Below are 9678 nucleotides of genomic sequence, written 5' to 3' on the forward strand. Positions count from 1 at the left end.
TCGGATAGGACAAAGTGGGACGGGTGGGGAAGGGGCTGCATGAAGTTGGTCGACCAAACCTAATTATTAATTTGTGTCTATAGTTGCAAAAGATTTGAAAATTCTGAAATTAAATTTGCAATTAATTGCAAGTAATTCATAACCACAGAAATAAAAACTATCATAAAAACTTAAATTTAGGAACATTGTTCTGTTATCTTGTTGAATTTTAACAATATTTTAAATTAGAACTGCTGTATGAATAATTTACTATAGTATGAGTTAGTAAGACAGAAAAAACAAATGCTGGTACAAAAACCTATTAAATAACTAACATAGATAATGTCTCAGCCTATAGGGAGTACAATCAATATTCTAAGTAGTGAGATGGAGGGTTTGAATAATTGAATAAGACACTTTATAATAAATATAAATATATTTTTTTATTATAGGGTTGCTATTGGTTATACAATTTAGTATGGATGAATAAAAAATTAGCAATTTGTTATTAGGTACCAATTTTAAAATTGTTTCACCTTTACAAATTAAAAAATGCAAAAAAATATAATTTTAATCCGTTATTTTATATGATTGTGTTAAAAATCTTAAATGGAGAATAAGATAGAATAAAACCATGCAAAGTTTTGAACATGACTATAGCCGGATGTTAAATGACGAATTAAATACAAATTTTGAATTATACTTTTGATGGGCAAAAAAGTGCATAGGGATCAGCTAGTTTTATATATATAGAATATAAACATACATTGAATATTAATATATATATAATTTATAATAATACCTTTAACCATAAATTCAATTTAAATACACAGGGCCATCTATGAGTTCAGGTATCATACTAGAAACATGAAATTGCATGCTACAAATGTACCAGTTGTTTTATTTTCACATTAGTTTGTATTGACACTATAAATAGTGAATATAGTCTTATAGTCTATGTTTTTCTCTATCTAGTAAAAAAAAGTTTAAAAATATAGATAAAAAATGTTCAGATAATATGAAATTAAAAACAACAGATTAATAAATAGAAAATAAAATCATTCAAATGTAGATAATTGCTTTACAGCTATCATTAGCTGTGAATAATTATTGTCACCAACGCTATTTCTTAGCAATAAACTATAGATGATTTTCAGCTCATCTTCTTTATCAGCTAACCATCTAAAGAAATACAATTAATTTTGAATTATTATCAAATAATTGATTTTAAAACCAATAGTTTTTCTCATATTAACATATATCATCATAACATACTTCTAAACAATATACATAATAATTTAATAATTAATAACGGGGTAACTTACTTTACTTCCTTTACTGATGATTTATCCAAGGCTAACTGGATCATACATTTTAAGAGTTTAAGCACATTTTCTTCCAAAATTAATAAAAAATGTAGTTTTCTCATTTCAAAGTGTAAGTCATCTTCAATAGTTAACTCCTCAGTTTGATCAGTATTATATGAATATTTCATTGTGTCTTTATTTTCCGAAAACATTTGAAACACAGCACCACATTTTTTCAATGTTTCTATAATGGACCTGACATATTTGAGATTCAATAAACCTAGGTGATAAATTAATGATAATTACTTAATAGGTTACTGTTTATTGAACAAACATATTACATACCTATAGTTCCATCAATTAAGTGCATATCTAATGTTATCATTTTTATGAGAACCTCAAAAGCTTCCAATGGACGCTGTATTTTAAAAAAGATTTCAAATGAAATATTACAGTAAGACTTAATTTGAATGAAAACAGGATGCAACTCTGGTGACTTTTCAGTAATACATTGTCTAGTAATAAAAAATAAACTTGTTTAAAATAAGTTCATACAATATTACAATAAAAAAATGTATTATATATTTTACGATACTATTGTAAATATGACAGTTCACAGTGTGTCAAGGTAAAATGGCTATTGACATTTTTTACTTACCCTAAACGATCAGAAGATAAAGACGCTAGACCAAAGTGAATATAAGCGGCTTGATACTCATATACAAATTTATTGGGAGATTCATTTTCCAAATCACAATATTTCAAAGCTTCCATGAATAAATTGATACATTCTCTATAATTATTAGAATTACACTAAATGACAATAAAAAAAAAGATTTTGATTAAAAAATATGTTATTATGAATCCTAAAATTGTATACATACTCTGCATATGGCTAAATATTCATTTACAGCCGCATGGAACAGGGCTGAAGATAGCTTAAAGTAAACCATATCCCACTGTTGTGAATTAGAACTGCGGTCACCTATCTCTAACAATCTTTTCTTGTAAGCATTTCCAGCCTTATATTTCATACAATAATATATATATATATATTTATATAAATATAATCAACTAAAATGTTATCATAAAATTATGAATCCTAACCTTGAAATTTATAATCTCTTTTTTTATACAAGTATTGATAGGAACTATATATTTTGTTGAATAATGTGCTATGTAGCCGTACAAAATTTCCAAGTTTGAATTTATCAGGGCAAAATTATCCTTGTCATCAACTGTTTTAAATATTTGACTTCCCAATGTACAACAAGTCTTAGACTTTTTTGTAAGCCATTTTAACTTTAAAGGACTTAAAGGAATATTATTGCTTATAGCCACTATATAAAAACATAAAATTAAATAACGTTTTAAACATCACCAAATAAAACATTTGTTTTATGCATTTTAATTATACATCAACTTACTTAATATCTCTTCAATGTAAATTTTAATGTATTCATTGTAAACATAACCTATCTGTTTACTTAGATTATTTTTATTATTAATATTTGTTTCTAATGCCAAAGCACGTGAATAACAATGTTCTGCTGCGTTCAATATGTTTTCTTTTGAACAATTGAGGTTTGTTGGTATTAAATTTAAATCTATAGTAAATTAAATATTATACACTTTAAGTAATGACTAACATCAAATCATCAAATATTATTTTAATACCTTTATTACTATGATTAGAACTATTTAGCAATGCTTTTCTTAGTTCGAAATCATATTTTTCATCAGTTTCAAATTCGGTTGAGTACTGTTCTATTTTATTCCAATATTTAAAAATAAAAATACAACAATTGCCACAATGGTCTAATATAGGTCCGAATAAATGATTGAAATCAGTTTTGGTAACACATAGTTGACATTCAAGTGAACGGCGGAAACATTTTAAAGCTATTCCAAAACTAAAGAAAAAAATATGTTTATCAATTAAAAATTTCAAATATTTTTTACTTATCTTACTTTTTTGATGTAAGATATTTTTCACCAAATTTAAAATATGTATCAGAAGCTTTTTTATAGAGGATCAGTCTGAGAATATTTTCCCAACTAACATCCTCAGCATCGAGACGATTATGCCATCTTGGCATATTATTTTTTATAACCATTTCAGAATCAAGATACGGCATATGTATAGTCTTGCGTTTGGAAAACAATGTTCGTCCCACCTTTTCAAAATAAATTTGAAATTTTTTTATAAATTAATTATTTGATACATACCATAATATCTTTATTGTTCTCAAAATATTGTAAACAACTCAAACTGCTTCCAATATGGTATAATGCCTTATAATAACATTCTTCTATAGTTGTTACTAAAGACTTTGATGTAGGATACTCTGGTACTAAAATAATATTGTATGTAAAACATGAATTGTCTTCAAAAATAAAAATAAATAGTAAAATAACAAACATTTACTTAAAGATACATTTTTTTTCTTATGTGATACACATAAATTTTGTATGTCAACAGAATAGGTCCCATAATCGAGCTGAGTTGATGAAATGACAAAATCTTCATGACAAGTAGCAGAGTCGTCGTTTACATCAGTTGAATCCATTATTACAGTGGTTGATGGATTATTATAAATTGAAATGTACACATCAGATAACATGTAATTGATAGATGCAACAATCTGAAAGTTAAGAAATAATATTTGTCATTACAATTGTAACAAACACTACAAGTCAAATTACTAGTGGATATTTAGTTTTATCCAACAATTGTAGACAATTGTTTAGTAAAAGTTGAATAGTAACTGGATTATACAATTTTCCATATTCTAGATTATGTTTTAATTTACAACAAAATTACCACTGGAACCGTAAAAGGATTCAAGCTATCAGTTAATGATTCAGAACACAATATTGTCAAATCATACAGTTTTACCACATCATCATTTTTTCCTGTAATTTAATGGACAAAATTTATAATAAAATATAGTTTAATATACTATTCTGATAAAAGATTAATTAACCAGATTTTACCTTTAAATAACCAGTAAGTATGTCCAACACTATTAGTATTTGATTTTAAAAATGATAATGTATTTTGCATAACATCAATAACATTATTTGGTGAAAATGTTGAGTTATTCAACAATGGTAAATCTTTAGTCTTTATTAACTCATACTTTTGGACAATGCCATTTATATGATAACATAATTCAGTTTCAGGAATATCACACATTAAATTATCTAGCCAATATTCAATCCCAGTTAACATACTAAGAGGTTTTGACATGTCTCTAAAATTAACAAAATAATAATGTATTCTCTTATTCAATAAAAATCAAATTATAATAATATATTAGAAAATAAATGTCAAACCTTAATCTTGAACTTAATGACGAATTATTGCTACTCCCAAAAATTGGTAGATCTGTACCTATTAGCATTTGCATGTTTTCAATGTCCCACAAAAAATTTCGGTTAAATAATTTATGTACTTGAGGACCGTCTGGAAATACTTCTTCTAGTGAAATTGTTGGTAGAGTAGAATCTAACTGTACATATTTTACACAGAAATTACTATATTAAGTATTTAATTGAAATATAATATTGATATTTCTAAACTTACCGAAGAAGTTTCATCACAAAAATTTTTATTTTTTATTTTTTCTTTATGAGAATCTAATGCAATAGTATGGTGCAAATATTTAGACACCAAATCTTTACGTAGAATAGCTCTAAGAGAGTTCTTTTTATAAGTGATACATTTCGCCTAATATTTGAGAATAAAAATACAAAACATTAGATTCAATAAGACAAAATTTATAATTTACTAATTTAAAACTCTTGTTATCCAACAAAACTTGTATTCTTAACAGAATTTTCTGAATTAATGTTGTAAAAAATTTGATGTTCTTAGAAATCATTTAATTACATATTAAAAATATAAATATATTATAATAACCTATGTTTTGTCGTTATATAAGTGTTTTTTTTTTACAAAAGAGTTAGTTGGCTGCTTTTACTAGGAAGTCTTAATATTTTAAGTACCTTTGTACCCTAATATACTTAAAAGAGATTGAAAATTTGATATATGAGACCTAATAATAAATAAAAAATAGTATCAACTTAAAAGGTATATTTATTATATTATATCTGCTACGGTAAATAATGATGTTATATCGGAAAATAACAATATTTACCCGGTTATTAACGTTATTTATCAACAAATGTGGGAATTATTGTTATTTTCTAGTAAACAATGTTAAGAACCGTATGATATGGTAAATGTTGATTATAAAATCATGTCTAACGAGCAATAATAATTAGGTGATCGCTAAACTAATTGTGGTACTAATTAAATATAACCAAATCACTGATGAAGACTAAATTATAGATGAACTCACAGAGAAAAATTTAGAACTTGGTAGATACTTATAAAATAAATATTCGACGAATAAGACTAAAATATAAATATTTTTTTAGATGATCGTCAAGAAAATATTTATAATGCTTGTAAAAAGTCAAAAAAAATGTTATCAAAACAAGTAGAGAAAACAATAAAACTTTTAAAAAAAATTCCACAGCTTGAAATAAGCACAACTGTACGTGTAACTATACCGGACGTTGATGGAGCTTGTGGTTCTCCACGAAATATACTAGCAGTTGTCACCCAAATTATACAAACTCTGTAGGTTAATTCTTAATGAAAAAATGTATCATTAAAATTTAAAAGTAATTAATATTATAGGTACGGAACATGGTGTTCTTTAGTACAATTGCACATGGCAAGAAATAGCTGCATGCGAAAAGACATTTTTAGACATGGACAATGTGATCAAATTCACAGTTGATACCCAGAAAAGCAGCTAGTAATAGTTCAGTTGTGTACTCTCAAGGGTACCAGCGTTTCCATTGGAAGATTACAACAATGAATGTTGTGCATGTCATGGGAATGAAAAGTTATGTAACAGTAAATGTCATGGCAATACAACATGTAAAAATAAATATATTTAATAATAATGTATTTTTTGTTTTTTTAAGAATACCTAGCCACCTAGGTACACAGTTTTTCAAATTTTAATATTTCAGACTCACTTGCATATCTGGTCTAGAACATCAATTACCTGTATATTTGTTAATTAACGTGATTCTCTAGTTTTTAATGATAATTACCTATGTATTTGATCGATAATGTTAATAACTGGCGAATAAAGTTAATTTCCATTTAACGTCATTTACCGTAACATATCTATGAATTTCTATATTTATAAGGCTAAATACTATGTAAATATTTGTAGATTGTGATAATGACTAACGCCTAAAAAACAACTAAAATAATTGTAAATTTATATTTCCGTATTATTTTTATATAGCAGAATGAATCTGATAATAAATGGCTGTTACTATTATAATTTTTAGATCAGATTTTTACAGTTTTATTGCATAAGCATATTTGAGCAAAAATATTTATCAGGTAAAATTGAATATTTGATATTATTAAGCTCAACATTGGTTCTCTTCATTCTTAATTTAAAAATTAAATAAAGCAGAAATACACCAATAGTTTCAAATCCTTTCATACGCGATAATCTTTGTATTTAAAAATTGCAATTTATTTTTAGCTAAATATCATTAAGAAAAATAAATCTATACATAACATAATAATTATAAATAAATGTTCAATGTGAAAATAATTAATTTTTATTGATCAATAAATTACTATTTTGGGCAACTTTCATACAAGATTAAAAATGCATAACTATGGTAATGTTAAAACCTGTTTATTTAAAATTTAAAAATAATTAAATAATTACTGTAAGGCTCTAAGTTATACCATATATATTTATTATTTGGATAATTTTCCTTCTTAGATTAAATGTAGATGTAACGTAATTTAAATTTGAGTTGGTGTACATATTTAATTTTCCAATTTTTTATTAATGGCCTTTTTTTAGATTAAAAAAAAATATTAAGAAAAAACAGTATTCACTGCAGTTGTATAAGATCAATATATTATAATTAAATTATTTGAATTTTTTTTATGTTTCATTTTAATATAATATAATATATTATATATTGTATCTATTAATATTTTTTATGTTTTAGTCTTTAGTGCATATAATAAATTAATAATTATATTAATATTATTATAATCATATGTTTACATACTTATGTATTTAATATGATTATATCATGATGATGAATCAAAGAGCTTTCATTGGAAAGTCTCTTAATTCTATCACTTTATGCAACTTTATCTAATATTTCATATTTGTTGTTGGGTTACTATGTAACACATGGAATACATATAAATTATATGAAAACGCCAAAAATAATCATAAAAAAATCTGTTTTTACTTACTATACTATCAGAAGACCCAACAATATTGTTGTAAAAGAATTTTTTTAACCAGCTCCATTGATTGTTTGTTTCTACAAACAAGTATTTTTGAACATCAAATTCATCTAATAGTAATGTCTCATCAATTCTGTGCACCATTATGCTCACCTATAAAATACTCTGAATGATTTAGTTCTCAAGACAATATAATGAAATGAAAATGACTGAGTTATTATTATGATTAAATAAAATTTAAATACCTAATGTAGATTTATTTATATGTACATTAGACAAATATTTACAAATGTATTAATAAAATAATTTTGCATAACAAAATATAAATGTCTTTCTATATCATATATTTAAATGTATATATGAAAAATTTAATATTTACTCACAGATTTTTTATTATATGGTATCTTACACAGGTTCCTAATATTTTCTGCATCTGATATGATGTCCACTTTACCAATGCATTCATGAAACATATTAGCCATTTGAAAACTAAACAACATAAACAATATTTATTAATGTTTTGATATTTGTGAAGATTAATATTTCATATAGCTTTTACCTAGAAAAAACACGAAAATCACTAGACGTCATATATCGCATGCCATATGATTCTTCTTCTTCACATAACCAATTTGATGGCGCCAAATTTAGATTAGTGTGAAGTTTATTGCGTTTATAATTGGGTGTTTGAACTGTTGAAAACTTTAGTACAGATTTAGATTTAAATTTACCATGTTCATCATTTAAGGAACTATGCTGGGTATTTTGAATGTCCTAAAATTAAGACACAAATAACCAACTAAAATTTAATAGTTAGGTACTCTTAAGATTAGCAGAATTTTAAAATGACAATTATATTGAATGTACCAATAAAATGACAAACAAACATAGCTGCATTGGAACGATTATTAAGAAACACATAAACAAATAGGATCAAGGCATTCGTTTAATAACTTGACTCTATCAATCAAACATATTTGTAAATCCTAAAACAATATATCAACTCACCATAATGATTGAAGTTAAGTTCCAAAATGGATAGCAGACAAATAGGCTAGCACACAGCAGTGGTCTGCATTCATTGACAAGTGATTTTCTGTAGAATTGTTTCACACTTCTGAAATAAATAATAGGTACTATGGCTATAGCAATCACGCGAAAAGCGAATAAATATACAAAATTACGAAAATGAACGATTGACGAACAGAGGATGCGAGAAAAAATTACTGTTTAATACCACACACTGTACGCAACTGAAATTTCAACAGTTGTAGAAGTAATTTAGGTACACATAGTAATAAAGTATGGGCATTTAATATTAAACATTATAATGAATAATGATATTATACCTAGTATTTAATAAATAATAATATAGTGTGGTAGATAATAATAAAATATTTGTTGACCCGCGTCATGACTCACGACTCACGAGTGCCGGAGTACCTAACCACGTCTATCAGTCATCAGTGTCAAATTACTTATCAGATAATGATAATCGAGTAAACAACCATAATTTTACCACAAATCATGATTAAAGATGTCACGGATATAATGGCCTGGAAACAAACAGCTTATCAGTCATGGCCCCGAATGGATGTTCAAGAGCAAAACATAAGATATAATATGATTATTATATTATGTAATGTGTAGATCTTTAATCGCGTTCAAGACGCATGTGTATTGCCCAGAGGGTCGTTACTCATAATGGTTGTAGAGAGTCAACGACGCGAAATGTATAAAACACAGACTAAGATACAAAAAATATGATTCCAAATTAAACCACCGGCAGCGCTGAAAATATTCATTGCCCAGTGTTGATGATAACAGAAGAACCTCTTAGCGGGTGGTCCTGGTCCATCTCTATCACTCCAGCGTCATCCTACCATTTCGTTTACAGTTCGTTGTACTTAGCCCGTAGCTTTTACTCATGTAACACCAATCAATAAGTGAATAAAACTGTTTTCATCGTCAGCTTGCCAAAAGCTGATAATGCCGAGACGGTGATGGTGTTGGCATTTGCAGACACTCATGTCATATTGTCATCATCACGTAGTCATGTTATACTCATTGATA

The 9678-nt window shown here is 26.2% G+C and overlaps 1 pseudogene across 1 annotated transcript; it reads right to left on the bottom strand.

Moving 5' to 3' along the window:
* Positions 1-506: 506 nt before the first annotated feature.
* Positions 507-8989, bottom strand: LOC107168363 (erythroid differentiation-related factor 1-like; annotated as a pseudogene). The gene is made up of 20 exons (XR_016190089.1): positions 8955-8989; positions 8614-8722; positions 8165-8379; positions 7989-8094; positions 7612-7758; positions 4876-5019; positions 4626-4801; positions 4284-4543; positions 3993-4202; positions 3715-3931; positions 3516-3640; positions 3258-3463; positions 2964-3199; positions 2714-2893; positions 2394-2626; positions 2171-2308; positions 1945-2099; positions 1632-1801; positions 1305-1566; positions 507-1161 (listed from the first exon to the last, which is right to left on the bottom strand). The product of XR_016190089.1 is annotated as an erythroid differentiation-related factor 1-like (transcript).
* Positions 8990-9678: the final 689 nt, after the last annotated feature.

Source organism: Diuraphis noxia, unplaced genomic scaffold (assembly GCF_037042655.1).
Source record: "Diuraphis noxia isolate RWA-SAM2 unplaced genomic scaffold, SU_Dnox_SAM2 contig0002, whole genome shotgun sequence".
Lineage (NCBI taxonomy): Eukaryota > Metazoa > Arthropoda > Insecta > Hemiptera > Aphididae > Diuraphis > Diuraphis noxia.